The sequence below is a fragment of the Macaca fascicularis genome, chromosome 19 (genome assembly GCF_037993035.2).
Source record: "Macaca fascicularis isolate 582-1 chromosome 19, T2T-MFA8v1.1".
Classification (NCBI taxonomy): domain Eukaryota; kingdom Metazoa; phylum Chordata; class Mammalia; order Primates; family Cercopithecidae; genus Macaca; species Macaca fascicularis.
This window is the reverse complement of record NC_088393.1, coordinates 50,067,174-50,089,054: the sequence shown is the minus strand read 5'-3', so window position 1 is coordinate 50,089,054 and position 21,881 is coordinate 50,067,174.

Genomic DNA, 21,881 nt, shown 5'->3' with positions numbered 1-21,881 from the left:
CACACCAACATGGCACATGTATACATATGTAACAAACGTGCGTATTGTGCACATGTGCCCTAGTACATAAAGTATAAAAAATATTTTCAAAAGACAAAGGAAATTGAAATAAAAAAGAAAAGAAATGATGGAAGCCCAAAATTATGGTTATTGAGAATAATGCTAATTCTTTAAGTTTTGATCATATTCTCACCTAAGTGAGAGTACAGACACTTCAAAATAGAGCCACATATGTTAGACGTTGTATACTCCCACTGAAAATTTAAGGAAGCAGATAGCTCTCAAAACAGATCATATTTTTCTGTAAAAAGAAGATTCCAGTGAACCTGAGTGAGCATAATAAGGAAGTCCCCTCTGCTTTAAATTTTACCAAAAAAAGTGACCTGAAGTACTCTGACGTTAACCAATGAATTTATTTCTATGGCTTTGTTTACTGATCCGCATTTGTCAAAACCCATTGTTTTGTTATTGTATTGCCCAGGGGAAGTTATCACCGTATCTGTAGAGAGAGAGCTGCCCCAAATCATAAATGACAAATAAAAGCCAATTACATCTATAACTAAATTAGTTGTAATTTTGTCTTGTCACACATGTTCACAGCAAGCAATGGCCAGTGGAGTCTCTCAGGCTGTATAATTCTCCCCCTGACCCTCCTGCTTTTCTCTTTCACTTACAAGGACCTTTACGATGACACTGGGAGCCACCCAGATAATCCAGAATAAGCTTTCCATCTCAAGATACTCAACTGCATCACCGTTCAACAGTGCTTTTTCCAAGAAAATAAATGCATGTGTTCCAAGTCTTAGGATGTGGATTTTTTTTTTTTGACAGAGTTTCATTCATGTTGCCCCAGCTGGAATGCAGTAGGGTGATCTCAGCTTACAGCAACTTCCACCTCCCAGATTCAAATGATTCTCCTGCCTCAGCCTCTCAAGTAGTTGGGATTACAGGTGCCCGCCACCTCGCCCAGCTAATTTTTGCATTTTTAGTAGAAACAGGGTTTCACCATGTTGACCAGCCTGGTCTCGAACTCCTGACCTCTTGATTTGCCCTTCTTGGCCTCCCAAAGTGCTGGGACTACTGGCATAAGCCACCACACCCAGCCCGGATGTGGACACTTTTAAGAGGCTATTATTCTGCCTTATACATGTCACTATCATAAACATTACTCACAATAAAAATATGTTTTGCCTTCTTTCCATGTCTCATTTTTCTGTCTGCACAAACCACAGTGAAATATACTAGCTCTGCTAAGAAGTGGTTGGATGACCCTAGGCCACTCCTTTGACCTCCCTCAGCCTCCTTCCTCATCTGCAGTCAGAAAATGACAATGGAAGAGTAAATTAACATGCGTAAGACATTAGTCACAGAGCATGGTACCTAATGAGCCCTCAGTAAACATTCCTTTCAGTCCTTTCCTTTCACCATCCCATTTTTCTTGCCCTCAACCATCTTCTCCTTCAACTCCTTTCTCTTCAGTAACTTCCTCAGTCTAACCTGCCAATCAAAGAGGCACACTACCTATTCTCTCATGACTCTGATGGTATGTTCTTCTGATAGAGTCTGCTGTCCACTCAAGGCAATGGGTATTATTTATATGGAGAGGTCTGTTTGCAACAAGAAATCCTTTTTATGTTCACACAAAATTTATACACCATTTCTCTTAACTTACACATACCAGTATCAATTCAACCCTGTTATTTCATACATGCACTTCATTATTTTATTCTTCAGTCTTTCTCCTTACAACTTAAAAATTAGGATAGCACAAAAACAAAAATAATGGCCTGGGCCTGAAGAGGGTATTCCTTTAGCAAGATGAATGCTTTCCTTTTTCAAGATGAATGCTATCTGCAAGGCAGCACTGAAGCCTATTTCTGGGTTTGGTTTACATCAAAGCCATTTGAGCCTTGGATACATTCTTAGATTCCCAGGAGATAATGATTGTCACGGAAGCCACACCCACTCTGAGTATTCCTACTGTTGGGTAAAATAATGTTTACAGAATGTTGTGCATGAATTACTCCTCCTAAATTCCTCTACTCCTGGAAGTTAAGCTTCCCCACTAACGAGCTTCATCTCCAGCTGGCCTGCCTGGACCCTGACTGGAAACTACCTCCACACTCTGGATGACCAGGGTGGCAATTTTGCCTACTCCCATAATTATGATAGCCCACACACTGAAGCAGCACTCACTATGCAACAGACTCTAGCCTAAGAGCTTTTCATGTAGCTACAGTCCTGACAAAAAATCCTAAGTGCCACCATCCCCATTTCTACAGATTATTAAAAAAAAAAAAAAAACTGTGGCATAGAAGTATGTGCCCACTGTCTCCTCACTCCATAATTTAACCTCATCCTCCACTTCATCCGGTAAGAGGACACTCTAAGATTTACGAGGTCTCCTGAATGATATCCACCTTCAAAAATGATTTTTGTCCCATTTACTTTCAGGATTTGACAGCCAGCATTTTGTTTTCTGTCTCATCCTTCACTTATGCACCTGTTCCCTAACACTACACTCACAACTGCACAGCCCTGCATAAAAGCTAGCTTTTAGAAACCTCAATCTTTTTTGGAAAAAAGAAAGGCCAGGTTCCAAGTCTCACAAAATATCATTTTTTTATTCTATTGTCAACTATTTGCATGGCTGTTCTCTGGCCAAAAACAAATGCACTAGAAAAAGAAAGTGTAAGGAGAAGAAAGTAGGAGGAGGGTGAGTTTCCAGATAGACACACAGGGAAAAGATTCCAAATCTGAAAAATTCATAAAATGCACCCAGGGAGTGTGGCTTTGAGCCAAGACAGCCCCACCTGCCATGTTCCATGGCTGTTGACCTCTTACTTCCTTCTCAACCTGCCCTTCCTGGTCTTGCTTTCTTAGACCAATACAAACAACCTGAGAGCTGGGGTCATATCAGAGCACACAGCACTGCGTGGTAGGGTTGGGAAAGGCAGAAATGGAAGAAGAGCATTTCATTTAAGAAGATCTGACTCACCTAGATACACATCAACAAGGCAGGCAACAGATTACTGAAGGGCTTTGCAGGTCTCATGGTGGTTATCCAGAATGACTGACTGAGGCAAGGGTCTTGAACAATCGAGTTTTATTGAGCCAGAGCTTGACACGGCACCCTGGGAAAACATGAGTTGCAAAAAACTTCGGTGGCTTGTGTTTTCTCTGCAGAGGTTTCAGGAGGCTTAGTATTTATACATTTGATTAAAGGAGGGTAGGCAGGTAGGAAGAGATGGAGTGGGCAGAAAAACAATTGATCTAATCTTGTCTTTCTTCTGTGCCTCAGAAAATAAATATTATCAGAATGAGAGTTAAAATACTTCAGTTTTAGGAGCTAGATTTTGATTGTTCACCCAAAGTTACAATCAGCATGTCTTTCTTTTGCAAAGAAACATACATCTTGAAAGGTTTTGAAGCCAAGAAAAAACAATTTGTTCAGGAAATCGTCCGGAGATGCCTGAGATCTTTGGCTTTCCTGTTTACCCCATTCTTTTACTTTTCTTTCTTTTCTTTTTTTTTTTTAAGAGACAAAATCTTGCTCTGTCACCTAGACTAGAGTGTACTTACTGCAGACTTGAACTCCTGGGCTGAAGCGGTCCTTCCACCTTAGCCTCCCAAGTATCTGAGACTATAGGTATGCACCACTGTACCTGGCTAATTTGATTTATTTTGCTTTGTAAATACTTGGTCTGCCTTTGTTGCTTAGGCTGGTCTTAAACTCCTGGTTTCAAGTGATCCTCCTGCCTTGGACTCTCAAAGTGCTGGGATTACAGGCCTGTGCCAGCACACCTGGCCCCCCCAATTCTTCAAAAGCTCTCAGGGAATGCATTTTAGAAGATCCCTGTGGCCGTATGTTTCATCTGATCCTATATGACTAGGAAGGCTCATTCTTAAGCAGTCATGTCCCATGGAAAAGTGGAGGAAGACAAAGCAGAAAAGGACAATGGGAAGTTGCAGTAACAAAGGGACAGTATAATTCTGGAACCACACTAAGTCACACAACTGCTGCTTCAATTAGAGCAGTTTGTTTGGCAAACATCACTCTAACCCTTTCAGGTGTATGTTGGTTCACCTGTAATGTCTGCAGCAGACTATAGACTAGCTTTTCTAGGGTTTCTGAAGCATCTTCCAATTGCAGTGGCAATCTCACACAATTCTCTGAATTGCAGTCTGAATCCAGGGTTCATGTGTACCTTTTGTGTTGTCTACTCATCAGCAGGAATAAAGGTTGTTTATATATAAGTTGCTATGATTTCTCCAGAAGTTTACTTAAGTCATCTAGTTTCAGCTTGCAAGGTTTAATCTATCCATCTGAAAAAAGGCTAGTATCCAGAATCTATAAGAAACTTAAACAAATTTACAAGAAAAAAAACAACCCCATCAAAAAGTGGGCAAAGCACATGAACAGACACTTCGCCGAATAAGACATTTATGTGACCAACAAGCATATGAAAAAAAGCTCATCATCATTGGTCACTAGACACATGCAAATCACAAGCACAATGAGATACCATCTGACACCAGTTAGAGTGGTGATCATTGAAAGGTCAAGAAACAACAGATGCTGGAGAGGATGTGGAGAAATAGGAATGCTTTTACACTGTAGGTGGGAGTGTAAATTAGTTCAACCATTGTGGAAGACAGTGTGGCGATTCCTCAAGAATCTAGAACAAGAAATACCATTTGACCCAGTAATCCCATTTCTGGGTATATACCCAAAGGATTATAGATCATTCTACTATAAACACACATGCACACATATGTTTATTGTGGCACTATTCACAATAGCAAAGACTTGGAACCAACCCAAATGCCTATCAACGATAGACTGAATAAAGAAATTGTGGTACATATACTCCATGGAATTCGATGCAGCCATAATAAACGATGAGTTCATGTCCTTTTCAGGGACATGGATGAAGCTGGAAACCACCAATCTCAGCAAACTAACACAGGAACAGTACACCAAACACTGCATGTTCTCACTCATAAGTGGGAGTTGGACAATGAGAACACATGGACACAGGGAGGGGAACATCATACACTGGGGCTTGTTGGAGGGTAGAGGGCTAGGGGAGGGATAGCATTAGGAGAAATACCTAATGTAGATGATGGGTTAATTGGTGCAACAAAACACCATGGCACGTGTATACCTATGTAACAAACCTGCAGGTTCTGCACATGTATCCCAGAACTTAAAAGTGTAATTTTAAAAAATGATACAAAATTGAAAAACACAGTTTAAATTTATATAATACCAAAATGGAGGAAAAATGTAAGAAAATTCTGAAACCATTAGTTTTGAAACTTCTGGCCAGGAAAAAATGTACAATTCAGTCCAAATTGTAGGTAAATAACAAAATTCAAAAAAAAATGAACACATCTAAAATTTAATAATTGTTGTTCTGTTGTTTTCCCCTGAAAAATAATTTTCCCCCTCCTGTTTCCCATTTTATGAAATAGAAATCATTTGGCACCAATGTATTTCCAAAATAAGTTTTAGCCTTATACCTGGATTGTTTACATAAAGTGCAACAAGAATGTAGATTCAAGGCCTCTATTAATACATATATGTTTTTATATATACATGAATATATATATATATATTCTACCATGTAGAATGGCACTAAAGTATATTAGTGGCAGCAAATCTGTACAAGTCTGCAGTAGCCTCAATTCTTGTTTCTTCAGAAGAAAGAATTCAACGGAGGGTCATAAGACAGAAGAAGAGACTGAGGCAAGTTTCACAGCAAGAGTGAAAATTTATTTAAAAACTTTAGAGCAGAAATTAAAGAAAGTAAACTACACTGAAAATAGGACCAAAGAGGTGATGAGATTTCATGCGTTTGGTTTGACCTTTGACTTAGGCTCTTGTATGTTGGCATAATTCTGGAGTCTGTATCTCTTCTCCCCTGATTCTTCCCTTCAAGTGGGCTGTCTGCATGTGCAGTGGCCCACCAGCACTTAAGAAGGGAGCCTGTGTAGTGTGTTTCCTGGAGTACAGTTGGAAAACAGAGGCCAAAATAAAAGCTATATATGTCAATAAAATTGGTCTCCTTATAAAATCCTGTTATAAATTTCTATCATTGTTGTATTACCTTGGCATCTATTTTTAATCTTCCTTGAACACACCCAAATTCTCTCTCTCTTTTTCTCTCTGTCTCTCTCTCTGCATTGAGATGTAAATTTACTACTTACTTTCACTAAAACTCAGCAAGGGCTTCCTCAGATAAATGTTAACTTTTTCTACTTACAAGAGCACAATTTAAACCCAACTTTTTTTTTCTATAATAGTGAACCTTATGGGCTCCATGCATAAAGTTTTAAAATCAAAAATCTGAAGTATTTCTGTATCACTATCTTTATGTGCAAATGTATATGTTCTATGTTGTATCATATATATGTATATGTCCATACCTATGTTTATATATTGTTTATATATGGTATCAAATTAATACAAATATAAATGAGTACTCATCAAGTAAATAATCCCAAATGCTTTTCAACACATGCGATTTTAGTAATCTTCAATAACGGAAGAACACCTCAAATGAGCATGCATACCTATCTGCAGCCTCCTAAAAAAATTATCAGCCAAGAATTTTATATCCAGCAAAACTAAAGTCCATAAATAAAAAAAAAGATAACAGTCTTTTTCAGACAAACAAATACTGAGAGAATTTGCCACTACCAAGCCAGCACTACAATAACTGCTAAAAGGAGCTCCGAATCTTGAAACAAATCCTGGAAACACATCAACACAGAACCTTTTTAAGCATGAATCTCACACGACCTATAAAACAAAAATACAATAAATAACTGAATAAAACCAAGGTATCCAGGCAACAAATAGCAGGATGAATGGAACAGTACCTCACATCTCAATACTAACATTGAATGTAAGCAGTCTAAATTCTCCACTTAAAAGACACAAAATTGTAGAATTGATAATAATGCACCAAGCAAGTATCTGCTGCCCTCAAGAGACTCCCATAACCATAAAGGGTCATATAAACTTAAGGTAAAAGGGTAGAAGAAGATACCCCATGCAAATGGCCACAAAAGTGAGCAGGAATAACTATTCTTATATCAGAAAAAACTAACTTTTAAGCAACAGCAGTTAAAAAGGACAAAGAGGGACATTATATAATAATAAAAGGACTTGTCCAACAGGAAAATATCACAATCCTAAATATATATGCACCTAGCACTGGAGCTCCCGAATTTATATAACTATTACTACTAGACCTAAGAAATGAGATAGACAGTAATACAATAATCCTGAGGGACTTCAGTACTCCACTGACACCACTAGAGAGGTCATCAAGACAGAAAGTCAAGAAAGAAACAAAAGATTTAAACTATGCCCTAGAGCAAACAGACTTAAGATATATTTACAGAATATTCTACCAAACAACCCAGAATGTATATTCTATTCATCAGCACGTGGAACTTTCTTCAAGATAGGTAGTATGATAGGCCACAAAACAAGTCTCAAAAAATTTAAGAAAATGGAAATTGTATGAAGTATTCTCTCAGACAACAGTAGAATAAAACTGGAAATCAACTCCAAAAGGAACTTTCAAAACCATGCAAACACATGGAAATTAATAACTTGCTCCTGAATGATCATTGGGTCAAACATGAAATCAAGAAAATTAAAACTTCTTTGAACTGAACAATAATGATGCATCCTATCAAAACATCTGGAATTCTGCAAAGAGTATGCTAAAAGTTCATAGCCTTAAATGCCTACATCAAAAAGACTGAAAGAGCACAAGTAGACAATCTAAGATTACATTTTTAGAAATTCAAGAAACAAGAACACACCAAACCCAAACCCAGCAGAAGAAAGAAAATAACCAAGATCAAATCAGAATTAAGTGAAGTTGAAACAAAATCATAGAAACTATAAGATCACTCAAAGGTACTATGAACACATTAATGTGCATAAACTAGAAAACCTAGAGTAGATGAATAAATTCCTGGAAATATAAAACCCTCCTAGATTAAATTAGAAAGAATTAGAAACCCTGAACAGGCCAACAAAAACCGGCAAGATTGAAAAGATAATTTAAAAATTAACAACAAAACAAAACAAATTCAAGGATGATTCCACATATTAGAGAAAGATGGAATTCTCCCTAAATCATTCTATGAAGCCAGTATCACCCTAATACCAAAACCAGAAAAGGACATAACAAAGATAACAATAGACCAAAATCCCTGATGCACACAGATGCAGAAATTCTTAACAAAATACTAGCTAAATGAATCCAACAACACATCAAAAACATAATCCACCATGATCAAGTAGGTTTCATATTAGGGATGCAGGAATGGTTGTACATACACAAGTCAATAAATGTGATACGCCACATGAACAAAATTTAAAAATCACATGATTCTCTCAATAGACCCTGAAAAGGTACTTGACAACATCCAGCATCGTTTTATGATTAAAACTCTCAGCAAAATTGGCACACAAACCCACAACCAACATAACACTGAATGAAAAAAAGTTGAAAGCATTCACTCTCAGCAGGGGAACAAGACAAGGATGGCCACTGGCTCTCACCACTTTTATTCAACAGAGCACTGAAAGTCCTAGCCAAATCAATCAAACAAGGGAAATAAATAAAGGGCATCCAAAGCGGTAAAGAGGAAGTAAAACTGTCGCTGTTTGCTGATGATATAATTGTATACCTAGAAGACCCTAAAGACTCCTCCAAAAAGCTGCTAGAACAGATAAATGAATTCAGCAAAGTTTCAGGATACAAAATTAATGTGTACAAATAGTAGCTCTGCTACACACCAACAGTTACCAAGCAGAGAATCAAATCAAGAACTGAACCCCTTTTACAACAGCAGTTACAAAGAAATAATAACTAGGAATATATCCAGACAAGGAGGTGAAAGACCTCAAGAAAAACTACAAAACACTGCTGAAAGAAATCATAGATGATGCAAAACATGAAAATGGGCCCCATGCTCATGAATGAATAGAATCATTAGTGTAAAAATGACCACACTGAAAAAAGCAATCTACAAATTCAATGCAATTCCCATTAAAATGCCACCATCATTCTTCATAGAACTAGAAAAAAAATTCTAAAATTCATATGGAACCAAACAAAAGCCAACATACCCAAAACAAGAATAAGCAAAAAGAACAAATCTGGTGGTGTCACATCACCTGATTTCAAACAATACTCTAAGTCCATAGTCACCAAAACAGCATGGTGCTGGTATAAAAATAGGCACATAGACCAATGGAACAGAATACGGATCCCAGAAATAAACCTAAATACTTACAGCCAAGTTATCTTTGACAAAGAAAACAAAAACATAAAATGGGTAAAGCACACCTTATCCAACAAATGGTGCTGAAATAATTGGCAAGCCAAAAGTAGGAGAATAAAATTGGATCCCCATTTCTCACCTTATACAAAAGTCAACTCAAGATGAATCAATGACTTAAACCTAAGACCTGAAACTATAAAAATTCTAGAAGATGACATTGGAAAAACCCTTCTGGACTTTGGCTTACGCGAAAAGTTCATGACCAAGAGCCAAAAAGCAGATGCAACAAAAGCAAAAATAAGTAGGTGAGACTTCATTAAACAAAAGAGCTTCTGAAGAGCAAAGCAACAGTCAGTAGACTAAACATATAACCCAGAGAGTGAAAGAAAATCTTCACAATCTATACATCTGAAAGATAACCAATATCCAGAATCTACAAGAAACTCAAACAAATTAGCAAACAAAAAATCCCATTAAAAAGTCAGCTAGATATGTGAATAAACAATTCTCAAAAGCAGATACACAAGTGGCCAGTAAACATAGGAAAAAATGTTCAATATCACTAATGATCAGGGAAATGCAAATCAAAACCACAATGTGATACCATCTTACTCCTGTAAGAATGTTCATAATAAAGAATGAAAAAATAATAGTTGTTGGCCAGGCAAAGTGACTTACACCTGTAATCCCAACACTTTGGGAGGCCAAGATGGGCAGATCACTTAAGGTCAGGAGTTTGACACCAGCACATACAACATGGCGAAATCCTGTTTATACTAAAAATACCAAAAAAATTACGCGGGCGAGGTGGCACATGCTTGTAATCCCAGCTGCTCCAGAGGCTGAGGCAGAAGAATGGCTTGAACCTGGGAGGCAGAAGTTACAGTGAGCCAAGATCATGCCACTGCTCTCCAACCTGGGTGAAGAGCAAGACTCCATCCATCTCAAAAATAAATAAATAAAAATAATAGATGTTGATGTGGAAGCAGTGAAAAAGGAACACGTCTACACCGCTGGTGGGAATGTGAACTATAAATGAGTGCATAAAGAAATTGTGATGATGAGCATTTTTTCATGTGTCTGTTGGCTGTATGAATGTCTTCTTTTGAGAAATGTCTGTTCATATCCTTTGCTCACTTTTTGATGGGGTTGTTTGTTTTTTTCTTGTAAATTTGTTTGAGTTCTTTGTAGGTTCTGGATATTAGCCCTTTGTCAGATGAGTAGATTGCAAAAATTTTCTCCCGTTCTGTAGGTTGCCTGTTCACTCTGATGGTAGTTTCTTTTGCTGTGCAGAAGTTCTTTAGTTTAATGAGATCCCATTTGTCAATTTTGGCTTTTGCTGCCGTTGCTTTTGGTGTTTTAGACATGAAGTCTTTGCCCATGCCTATGTCCTGATGGTACTACCTAGGTTTTCCTCTAGGGTTTTTATGGTATTAGGTTTAACATTTAAGTCTCTAATCCATCTTGAATTAATTTTCATATAAGGAGTAAGGAAAGGATCCAGTTTCATCTTTCTACTTATGGCTAGCCAATTTTCCCAGCACCATTACTGACCATCAGAGAAAGGCAAATCAAAACCACAATGAGATACCATCTCACACCAGTTAGAATGGCAATCATTAAAAAGTCAGGAAACAACAGGTGCTGGAGAGGATGTGGAGAAATAGGAACACTTTTACACTGTTGGTGGGATTGTAAACTAGTTCAACCATTATGGAAAACAGTATGGCGATTCCTCAAGGATCTAGAACTAGATGTACCATATGACCCAGCCATCCCATTACTGGGTATATACCCAAAGGATTATAAATCATGCTGCTATAAAGACACATGCACACGTATGTTTATTGCGGCACTATTCACAATAGCAAAGACTTGGAATCAACCCAAATGTCCATTAGTGACAGACTGGATTAAGAAAATGTGGCACATATACACCATGGAATACTATGCAGCCATCAAAAAAGATGAGTTTGTGTCCTTTGTAGGGACATGGATGCAGCTGGAAACCATCATTCTCAGCAAACTATCACAAGAACAGAAAACCAAACACCGCATGTTCTCACTCATAGGTGGGAACTGAACAATGAGATCACTTGGACTTGGGAAGGGGAACATCACACACCGGGGCCTATCATGGGGAGGGGGGAGGGGGGAGGGGGGAGGGATTGCATTGGGAGTTATACCTGATGTAAATGACGAGTTGATGGGTGCTGACGAGTTGATGGGTGCAGCACAGCAACATGCCACAAGTATACATATGTAACAAACCTGCACGTTATGCACATGTACCCTAGAACTTAAAGTATAATAATAAAAATAAATAAATAAAATAATAAAAAAATAAAAAAAGAAATTGTGGTATATATATGATTGAATACTACTCAGCCATAAAAGGAATGCATTAATGGCATTCGCAGCAACCTGGAAGAAATTGGAGGCTATTATTCTAAGTGAAGTAACTCAGGAATGGAAAACCAAACACTGAATGCTCTTACTCATAAGTGAGAGTTAAGCTATGAGGATGCAAAGGCATAAGAATGATAAAATAGACTTGGGGAAAAGGGTGGGAAGGAGGTGAGCGATAAAAGACTACAAATTGAGTTCATTGTATACTGCTCGGGTGATGGGTGCACCAAAATCTCACAAATCACCACTAGAGAACTTATGTAATTAAATACCAAATCCCCAAAAACCGTCGGAAAGAAAAGATTTAAAAATAAAATAAAATAATAAAAAATTTAAAAACAGTTCCTACAAAATGCTTCTAAAATGAAAAAAAAAAAAAAAAAGTCCCTGAAGGTCATATACCAGAAACTCTATTATGTTGCCTCTTAATGCGAATGTTTCAGCCCACTTGCTCAAATCTGACAACTTTTCAGGAAGCTGCTGATCACCTGTTGCAGGTGTTTTCTATCTATTGTGAGACTGTATCTCCCTGGCACTACCTGCAACCAATTACTACTTTAGAGAGACAGTTAACAACCACCTGACTTGACCATCACCTGGTGATGTTCACTTGACATTTCTAGTGTGTGGAGGTGGAAGGATCTCTCCTGCCCTGCTCATGTCTGACCAGCTACCTACTGTAACACTTTCAGATTTTTTTCTTTTTCTCTCTTTTTTTTTTTTTTTTTTTTTTTTTTTTTTGAGACAGAGTCTTGCTCTGTAACCTAGCCTGGAGTGCAGTGGCATGATCTCAACTCACTGCAACCTCCACCTCCCAGGTTCACACCATTCTCCTGCCTCAGCCTCCCAAGCAGCTGGGACTACAGGTGCCCACCACCACGCCTGGCTAATTTTTTGTATTTTTAGTAGAGATAGAGTTTTACTGTGTTACACAGGATGGTTTCGGTCTCCTGACCTCGTGATCCACCCGCCTCAGCCTCCCAAAGTGCTGGGATTACAGGTGTGAGCCACTGCTCCTGGCATCATATTTCTTATTATCAGATTTTAGGTAGGACAAACACCTGATATTTCTGGCATTTGATTTGTTTTTTCAACCAAAAGTATCCCCCCAAATGAAATTAATAAGCCTTAACGAAGATTTTGGCTTAGCCAAGCATGTATGAGGCATCTCCAAAGAGGTGAAGAAGCAACTCAAAAACTCAAAACTCACACAAATATCAAAACAAATAAGGCTGGGTCCCTCATCCGAAATTCAATCCAGAATGCAGCAGTACAAGCATAAAACATTTAACTATTAAATGACAAGGTAAAATGGCTTTTATTCTTATTTTCTCAGAGAATCTAAGACAAGCAGTTTGACTTTACAAAAAAAAAAAAATAGCTTTGTTTTAAGTCAGATTTTTGCTCTGTAATTTAGTCAAAAGAAATTTTAAAGCTAGCCATAACACTATTAGTTGTCTTTCTTTGAAATTCAATCCTCTGATCAACCATATGGAATAAGAGTGCTCTAAAATATGTTTTTAAATTAGAATTCCCAATTTAAAGAATCCGTCTTCTCGCCATGGACTATTAGGATTTCCAGTGGTGTATTGATTTTAAGTGACTCGATCCAACAGCCTCTTCAGTGAAAAACCAATCCCAGTGATCTTTTCCCCACCGCAACAAAATAAAATATGTACTCTCAGGAATAGGCTTAGGAAAGCAACAGACTCGTGTTGCCACAGCCCTATCCAAGCAAAAAGACTTGGGGTGACAAAAGTCCAAGATGGATGGGATTTTTTATGACAAGCCCTCCTGGGAGCTTAACACATTTGGAAAACAAAAGAAAAAATAAAAAACCTCAGGCTCTCAGCCATGTTAAGCCTGGTCACCTAATATGACTCAAAAATGATTCCTCTCCTGATGGTGGAGACCAAGAGTGAGTGCTCTGATACACTCACAAATCACATCCTCAATGACATATGACAAGATGAGAGAAAATTTTATCCAGTACCCCCCTTCAGGAACAACAAAAAGGAAAGAGATAAAGGAAAAGACTATTTCTGGGAGGAAATGGATTAAACAATCAAAATATTCACACCCCAACATCACTAAAAAGTACACCAGAATTACTACACCAAGACTAGTACAACACAAATCTTCTCCCATTAATCAAAATTTGGTGGAGGAAACAGTGATTTTTACCATCCAAATGGAAAGAATGCACAGAGAGAAGCCAGGAAACTTGAGACAAATACATTTTTACCCTTTAGCTGGCTTGTATTTTTCTGCATTCCTGCACATCCAAAACAAAGTTATAGCAGTAAATCAAGTTTCAGTGGTAATACACGTCATGGAAGAAAGAAAAGAAGTTCAGTTAGCAAAGCTGGTCCTGTGTCAGTGAAACCTTGCAGGTAGCAGCCCTCAGAGAAAAATCAATGCTAAATGTTTTATCATTAAGGTATCAGATTCAGTCCATTTTTCCCAGATCCAGATAAGGGAAGACATGCCTGCATTAATAATGATTCTCTATAATGTAAATTTTTTCCACAAAAAGCAACTGTGCAGGGCCACTTATATTTGCTGGCCCTCTGACAGGCACATCAAAATTTGTCAAAGAACTATATCGTGGGTTTAAAATATTTTTATTTTCTTCAACTAACAGGTGTTTCTAGAGGTGGAATTGGATGTTCTGCAGTTACAGAACTTTAGCCAATTTCAAGGCTTGCTTCACCATAATGTAGAGCTCCTGTTAGATTTGGATTTGAACAACTGAAAGGGTTTTGGACATTAGACAGGGTGAAGAGTTGGTCAAATCCAAAGGAAGAATGATTAAAAAAAAAAAACCCACAAATAGCGATTACACTATTTACATACTGTTGAACACTCTAAGCATAAGGAGAGGTTAGAATGCAGTAGTAATCAGTCGTATCTTGCAGCTACCAAATTCTAAAACAAAACCCCAAACCAGCTCCTTAGTTGAGCAGGGACCAAGCTGTAGTCTGCTCTCCATTGTCACAGGAGCAGGAAACTCATGTTCCTTTTAGGAAGTGAGCAAGGCTCCACGAGGAGAGGAGTTCCATGAAAAAACAAAACTCAGATCTCAAACAAAAAAATCAGAGAGAGCAGGGACCTCAAGAGAAAGTAGGACCCAATTCTCAGAAAGTCACATAATTGGTCAAAACTAAAGCTCTGTAGTTGGTACTGAGCATGAACAAAAAAAGAACCACTGCAGGTCAAAAGTTCTAAACTCCATTAAGAGAACCCCTTCATGGTTGGCAAAATGTTAACCAAATTGAGTGCCTGATTCAAGTTTCTGAATCAATTGAGGTTTATTGGACCAGAGCTTGAGGGCATACCCTGGAAAAACACAAGTTGTAGAAACCCTCTGTGGCTTGTTATGTCCTTGAGGAGGTTTTCAGGAGCTCTGACCTTTATACATCATCTTAAAAGAGGGAAGGCAGGTAGGAAGAGACAAGTAGGTGGAAGAATATTTGGTCTCATCTTGTCTTTATTCTGTACATAGAAAGAAAAAGTATTATCAGTGTAAAGTCTAACAGACTTTAGTTTTAGGAGCTAGACTTAGATTGCACACTTAAAGTTACAATTGAAGTGATCTTGCTTTATGGGAGAATGTACACCTTAAGATGAAGATGAAAACGAAGAAGAAAAAACCTGCTATGCACTGGAGACCTTTATATTTGCACTTCATTTAATGCTCACAATGACCCTTTAATCATTTACTATTATCAATCTATCCCAAAACATCAATGAACTGGTCCCTTTTCTCAGAGCCCATTAAAGATGGAACCAGGACTCAGATTCACATTTCGGAATCTAAAATTCATGCTTCCAGCAAAAGAAACTATCAACAGAGTGAACAGACAAGCTAAGAAATGAGAGAAAATATTTAGAAACTATGCATTTGACAAAGGTCTGATACCCAGCATCTATACAAAATTTAAATAAATTTACAAGAAAAAAAACCATTAAAAAATGGGCAAAGGACATGGAGAGACACTTTTTAAAAGAAGTTATACATGTGGCCTACATCACATGAAACAGCTCAATATCACTGATCATTACAGAAATATAAATCAAAACCACAACCAGACACCATCTCATACCAATCAGAATGGCTATTATCAAAAAATAAAAAGATAACATGCTGGCAAAGTTGCAGAAAAAAGGGAATGCTTATACACTTTTGGTGGCAGTGTCAATCAGTTCAATCATTGTGGAAAGCAGTGTGACAATTCCTCAAAGAGCTACCTATCCATGGAAAAAAAAAATGAGATCTTGTCTATTGCAGGAACATAAATGAAGTTAGAGAATAATATCCTTAGCACACTAATGCAGGAACCAGAAAATGAAATACTGCATGTATAAGTGGGCACTAAATAAAGAGAATACATGGACGCGATGGGAGTGACACACACCAGGATCTACTAGAGGGTGGAGGGTGGGAGGCAAAACAACAGAAGAAAAAATAATTATTGAGTGTTAGCCTTAGTACCTAATTGATGATATAATCTGTACATCAAACCCCGTGACATGGGTTTACCTATATAACAGACCTACACGTGTACCCCTTAAACTAAAACAAGCATTTTTTAACAACCACAATGAATTTCAAATATCAACAATTTAATCTCTAATCCTTCTGCATTCAAAATATTAAGATTTATTTTAAAAAGAAAACTTTTAATGAGCAGAATAAATTAGCTTCTTTTTTCTAAAATAATAATAAAATATAACTTGTATTTCACTCTACACAATTGTACCTACCAGAATTCAAAGAAAGGAAAGTTGGTTGCCTCTAACAGAAATAACCATACAGACGTAATTGAAGAGACAGGGTCTGAAATGGGCCTTAGGACAAAAAACAATTAAGGAGGTTGAGTGTCTGAGTCGGACCGGCAGACCCTGAAACAGCAACAGATGAACAAATGTACTCAGACACAAATATCCAACGAAACATGGGGCTGGGCTGCCTAGCCACTCAAACATACCAAGAAAGTTTCGGAAAAGAGTTAGCAGCCATGGCCCCAATCAGCCTGCTAAGTTTGCATTTATTTAGTACAGATTAAATTACAAGCATCTTGAGTAAACATCACTAGAGGGTAATAATTGACATTACCAACCTCCCAAGTAGAGAGCAATCACGAACCTGCAGATAATCAAAGGGTGTTCTTTTTTTTTTTTTTTTTTTTTTTTTTTTGAGACGGAGTCTCGCTCTGTCGCCCAGGCTGGAGTGCAGTGGCCGGATCTCGGCTCACTGCAAGCTCTGCCTCCCGGGTTTACGCCATTCTCCTGCCTCAGCCTCCCGAGTAGCTGGGACTACAGGCGCCCGCCACCTCGCCCGGCTATTTTTTTGTATTTTTTAGTAGAGACGGGGTTTCACCGTGTTAGCCAGGATGGTCTTGATCTCCTGACCTCGTGATCCGCCTGTCTCGGCCTCCCAAAGTGCTGGGATTACAGGCTTGAGCCACCGCGCCCGGCCTCAAAGGGTGTTCTTAAGACCACCTGAGTAAACTCCACTACAATCCTATTTATCTACACCTTTTAAGAGAATTCAGCTGCCTTCAGCCAAATCTTTTATTGAAGTTATGCAACACCCCCTGCCCCCAGCCTTCCAAGAAGGTTTGTGACTATTTCCTGTAACTATCTTTATAATGTTTCCTCTAAAATCTTTTCCACTACCCTGACTAAACTCCCACATCTCCCCCTTTTCTGTTTCTCATATCTTTCTCGGAAAAAAAAAACAACAACAACAACAAAAGAAATATTTCTTCCTACTTGTTCCCAAAGCTCTAAGTCTAGCTTACCTTCTTTCGGGAACCATGGGTTAAGTGGCACAATTTGCATTAGGTCCCATAATTGAGCCTGCAAAATGAGGATCTAGTAGCTTTAAGCGGTTGTTTGAATACTTTTAGATACTGCTCCTGTTGTGCTGGTAACTGTTGTCCCATGATAAAACCCTACCCAGAACAATCCCTCAAAATTGGAGATCCTAAGCGGGCACCATGACCTACTGACTTATTGACTTATCGACTTACTGGCTTACCAACCGCACAGTCTTCACCTTAGTTTTTGAAGATTCTGTCATGATTATTTGTAGCTATAACTCAGACCTGGGCACCAACATGCCAGGTCCTCACATGGAGCACTGTTTGACCAGCAGACCCTGACCCAGCAATGGATGAACTAATACACTCAGACACTAATATCCAGTGAAAGAGCAGGCTAGGTGGCCAAGTCACTCATGGATAGCTAGAAGCATTGGGTAAAGAGTTAGCAGCAGGGGCCCTGATCAGCCAGTGAAGTTTGCATTTATTTAATACAGATTAAATGACAAAGGTCTTGAGTAAACACCACTACAAGATAATTGACATTGCCAACCTCCCCCAGAGTAGTTCCCCCAGCATAAGATTAAATGTTGGTTTTAGGACCGCCTGAGTTAACAAGCTATTTAGATAAACTCCTCTACATTCCTGTGTATCTATGCCCTAAGCTTTTAAGATAATTCAGCTGCCTTCAGCCAAACCTTTTACTGAAGCTACGCAAACCCTCAGACTCCAAGAAGGTTTGTGACTATATCCTATAACTATCTTTATAAATTTTCTTCTAAAATATTTCCCACCACCTTGACTGAAGTCCCACAGTTGAGAAGACAGGGAAGGGCATTATACAAGCAAGAAAAAATTAGAACAAGTTTGGCCATAAGAAAGTAAAATGTTGATCAGGTCTTTCAACACATATCAAAAAAAGGGAGATTAGGGCCATGCTATGAGGACACTGAATGGCAGACTACATAATGGGAACTTCATCCTACAGATAACAGAAGTCACTGGAAAGCTTTGAGAAGGTCACAAACATGACAAACAGCATTTCTGGGAAGATTACTCTGACCAGTATTAGGCAAGATAAGTTGGGAAATGATCTTCAACTTTGGCAACTTAATAGAAATATCTAAAAGACCTATATTTTTTCTTTTCTTTTCATGTTTAATTTTGAAATAATTTCAGACTTTCTAAAATGTTCCAAAAATAGGCAAAGTCCTCACATGCTATTCATTTGACTTCCCCAAATATTAACATTACAGATATGCATCTAATAATCAAAATCAATAAGTGATTATTAACACTGTAAAATGAATGCCTGTAGAGACCTTATCCAAATCCCCTCTATCTTCTGACTAATGTCCTTTATCTGGACCAGTATCCAATCTAGCATCACATATTGCTCTTCACTCTACTGTTCTCTCAGTCTCCTTTAATCTGGGAAAGTTAGGATTTACCTTTAAGAACTTCACATTTTTTGAAGAGCATTGGTTACTTATTTTGTAGAATGAACCTCAGTTTGGACTTTTCTATTACTTTCTCATGATTAAACTCAGGTTATACACTTTGTACAAGAACACTACAGGGATTATGCTACATCTTCTATATCCATTATATTACAATGCCCTATGATGTCATTAACACTGATTACTGGGGATGTTAACTTTGATCACTGGGCTAAAGTTCCTCCACTGCAACATGACCCTTTTCCTTGAAACTATTTTTAAACAGCTAATCCCTGGGCCACACCACACATCAGCCAAATCAGATACACTTGAGGGATGGTACAGGTATTGGTAGGCTTTAAATGCCGTACAATTAACTCTAATCAGTATCCGGAAACACAAAAATATGGCTTAGACAGTGAAGATTAGAATCCTGAAAATCAGCTAGGAGACTATTCCTAAGTCTTCTCTTAAATATATATATATAATTCTAAACAAAAGCAAATACATCTGGATTTTGGCATGGACATATGGTAGATAAATAGAGGAAAAACAGAAATCACTTGATGGGGAAAGAGATGAGCGAGTAGACTGCAGTCCAATTTTTAAAAAAAGGAGGGGAGATCAGGTGTGATGACACTTGCTTGTAATTTCAGCATTTTGGGAGTAAAAGTGGGCAGATCACTTGAGCCCAGAAGTTTGAAACCAGCCTGGGGTTTCACCAGCCTGGGTGAAACACCATCTCTACAGAAACAAACACAAAAAATTAGCTAGGCATGGTGGCACATGCCTGTAATTCCAGCTACTCAGGAGGCTGAGGCAGGAGGATCACTTGAGCTCACAAGTTTGAGGCTGCAGTCAATTATGATCTCGCCACTGCACTTCAGCCTGGGTAAGAGAGTGAGACACTCTCTCCTTAATTAAAAAAAAAAAAAAAGTAAAAATAATGTTCTAAGGTCAGATCTAATACAAAAACTGCATCTTCTTCTGTGATGTTTAGATGCTATAATTAAAATAGAACATGGAGGTGTTTCCATAGGAATAGCTGAAAGATTCTATACTTTTTATACAGCTGCATCATATTCTATTGTGTGGATATAAAGTAACCTGTTTAAATAGCATCGTGCTGGTGAAAGTCTAGGTTTTTCCCAATATTTTGCTGTTAAACAAACAATACAGTGAATAACCCTGATAAGTGTCATTTTTCATGACTGAGAGTGTGACAAATTTTTCCCAGTAAAGTTTGGGAGGCAAAAATACATATTTTTTTAAATTTTGATATGTATTAAGAAATTTTACTCTACAAGGTTTGTACATATTTTTGTTCCAAGAAAAGTAGGGGAGTGTAATATCACCTCAGTTGCTCTCACACAAAGGTCCTGAGTGACAGGACCTTTAGGGACACAAGCACAGGGCCATATCCCTGGTGCCCACACAGGGCAGGATCCTCTGGATCCTGGGAAGCTCCAGAAAATGTTAGGATGCCCTCTAGAGGACACGCTGCTAAGGATCAGAAAGGGGCCAAAGAAGTTGAGAGATTACAGCAGGTCTTAAACTAAGAGAAAGTTCAAGTGGAGGATATTAAGGTTCAAGGAGCAAGCTGAAGTGAGAAAGTGGTAGAGACTAATGGAAGGAGAAGGTAAAAAGCTCCAGGGAAGTTAGGGGAGGCACATCAGGGCTCTCCACTCCTCCTCAGCATTGGACTTTGTAGTGGTCATGCTGGTGGGGTTCTGTGAGCTCTAGAATGTCCAGCACTATCTGGGGACTCTACCCACTCAAGGCCAGCAGGACTCCCTTCCCCAGCTCTGACAATCAGCAATGTCTCCAGACTTTGCCAAATGCTTTTAAAAATGAAAATATTGCCCCTGGCAGAAGCATTAATCTACACTAATCTGTAAAAGCAAATCACCACTAAAATCCATCACCTCTTGGTAGAAGAATTACAAGTGTGAGATGGGTAAAATGGAGGTCTTCAATATTTACTGAACTTTTACTTAATTAGCAATTTGATGTCCCGGAAGGCATGTTTAGGGGTGATGCCACATGGCTGCCTGTACCTCACAGCAGAAAGGGTATGGGTTTTCCAAGGGTCTGTATTCATGAACTGGAAAGGTCTGGAACTGGGAAAGGTAATGACACGCAATGGGTTACGTTAAAAAGTGTGATGTAGGGAATTCTGTAGATATTGGCAGAAAAAAATACACAATGTAAACCCAAATCCCATTCCGATTCTCTCACCATCTTAGGGCCATCTTGGCTATCTATGAATGGTAGCATTTATGTCCCTGGCCTGTACACTGTCTGGTTCGGGGACCTACATGCTCTCTTATTATGAAGAAAGAAGACGTTTTGAACATTTTCATCCTTCACTCATTCACCTCTCACACCCATCGACCTCTCAAACCTCTTGCCACTCCTGGATTTCATTCTCAATTTACTGAGCTCCATTTCTGTCTCTCATCCATTCCAACATGTGGTGGGTCCAGATGGTGGCTTCTGCCCATGATTTTATAAAAAAAAAAAAAAAAAAGACTTTCAAAATTACTTTGCCTGACACCTCCTTAAACTGACCTCCACCTGCAGCCCCATGATCATACCAGCAGCATTTGGACATGTTTTCTGGTAGCCAGATGCTTTCCATCTCTCATTAGGAAATGAGATTCTCTCCACCCTGCATAAAAATTTCCCAGTAGAAATGAACACAGAGACACTGCCCGTGTGCTCCCAAAGAAAATGGTTTCTATAAGAACATGTGAAAGCTGCAATTATAGAAAGGACAACCTAAAACATACATTATGTAGATGATTCTCACCATTCCTTTAAGAGATACATTGTAAAACATGACATTAATAATTATTTGAGAAGAATAAGGCATGCATACTATTTT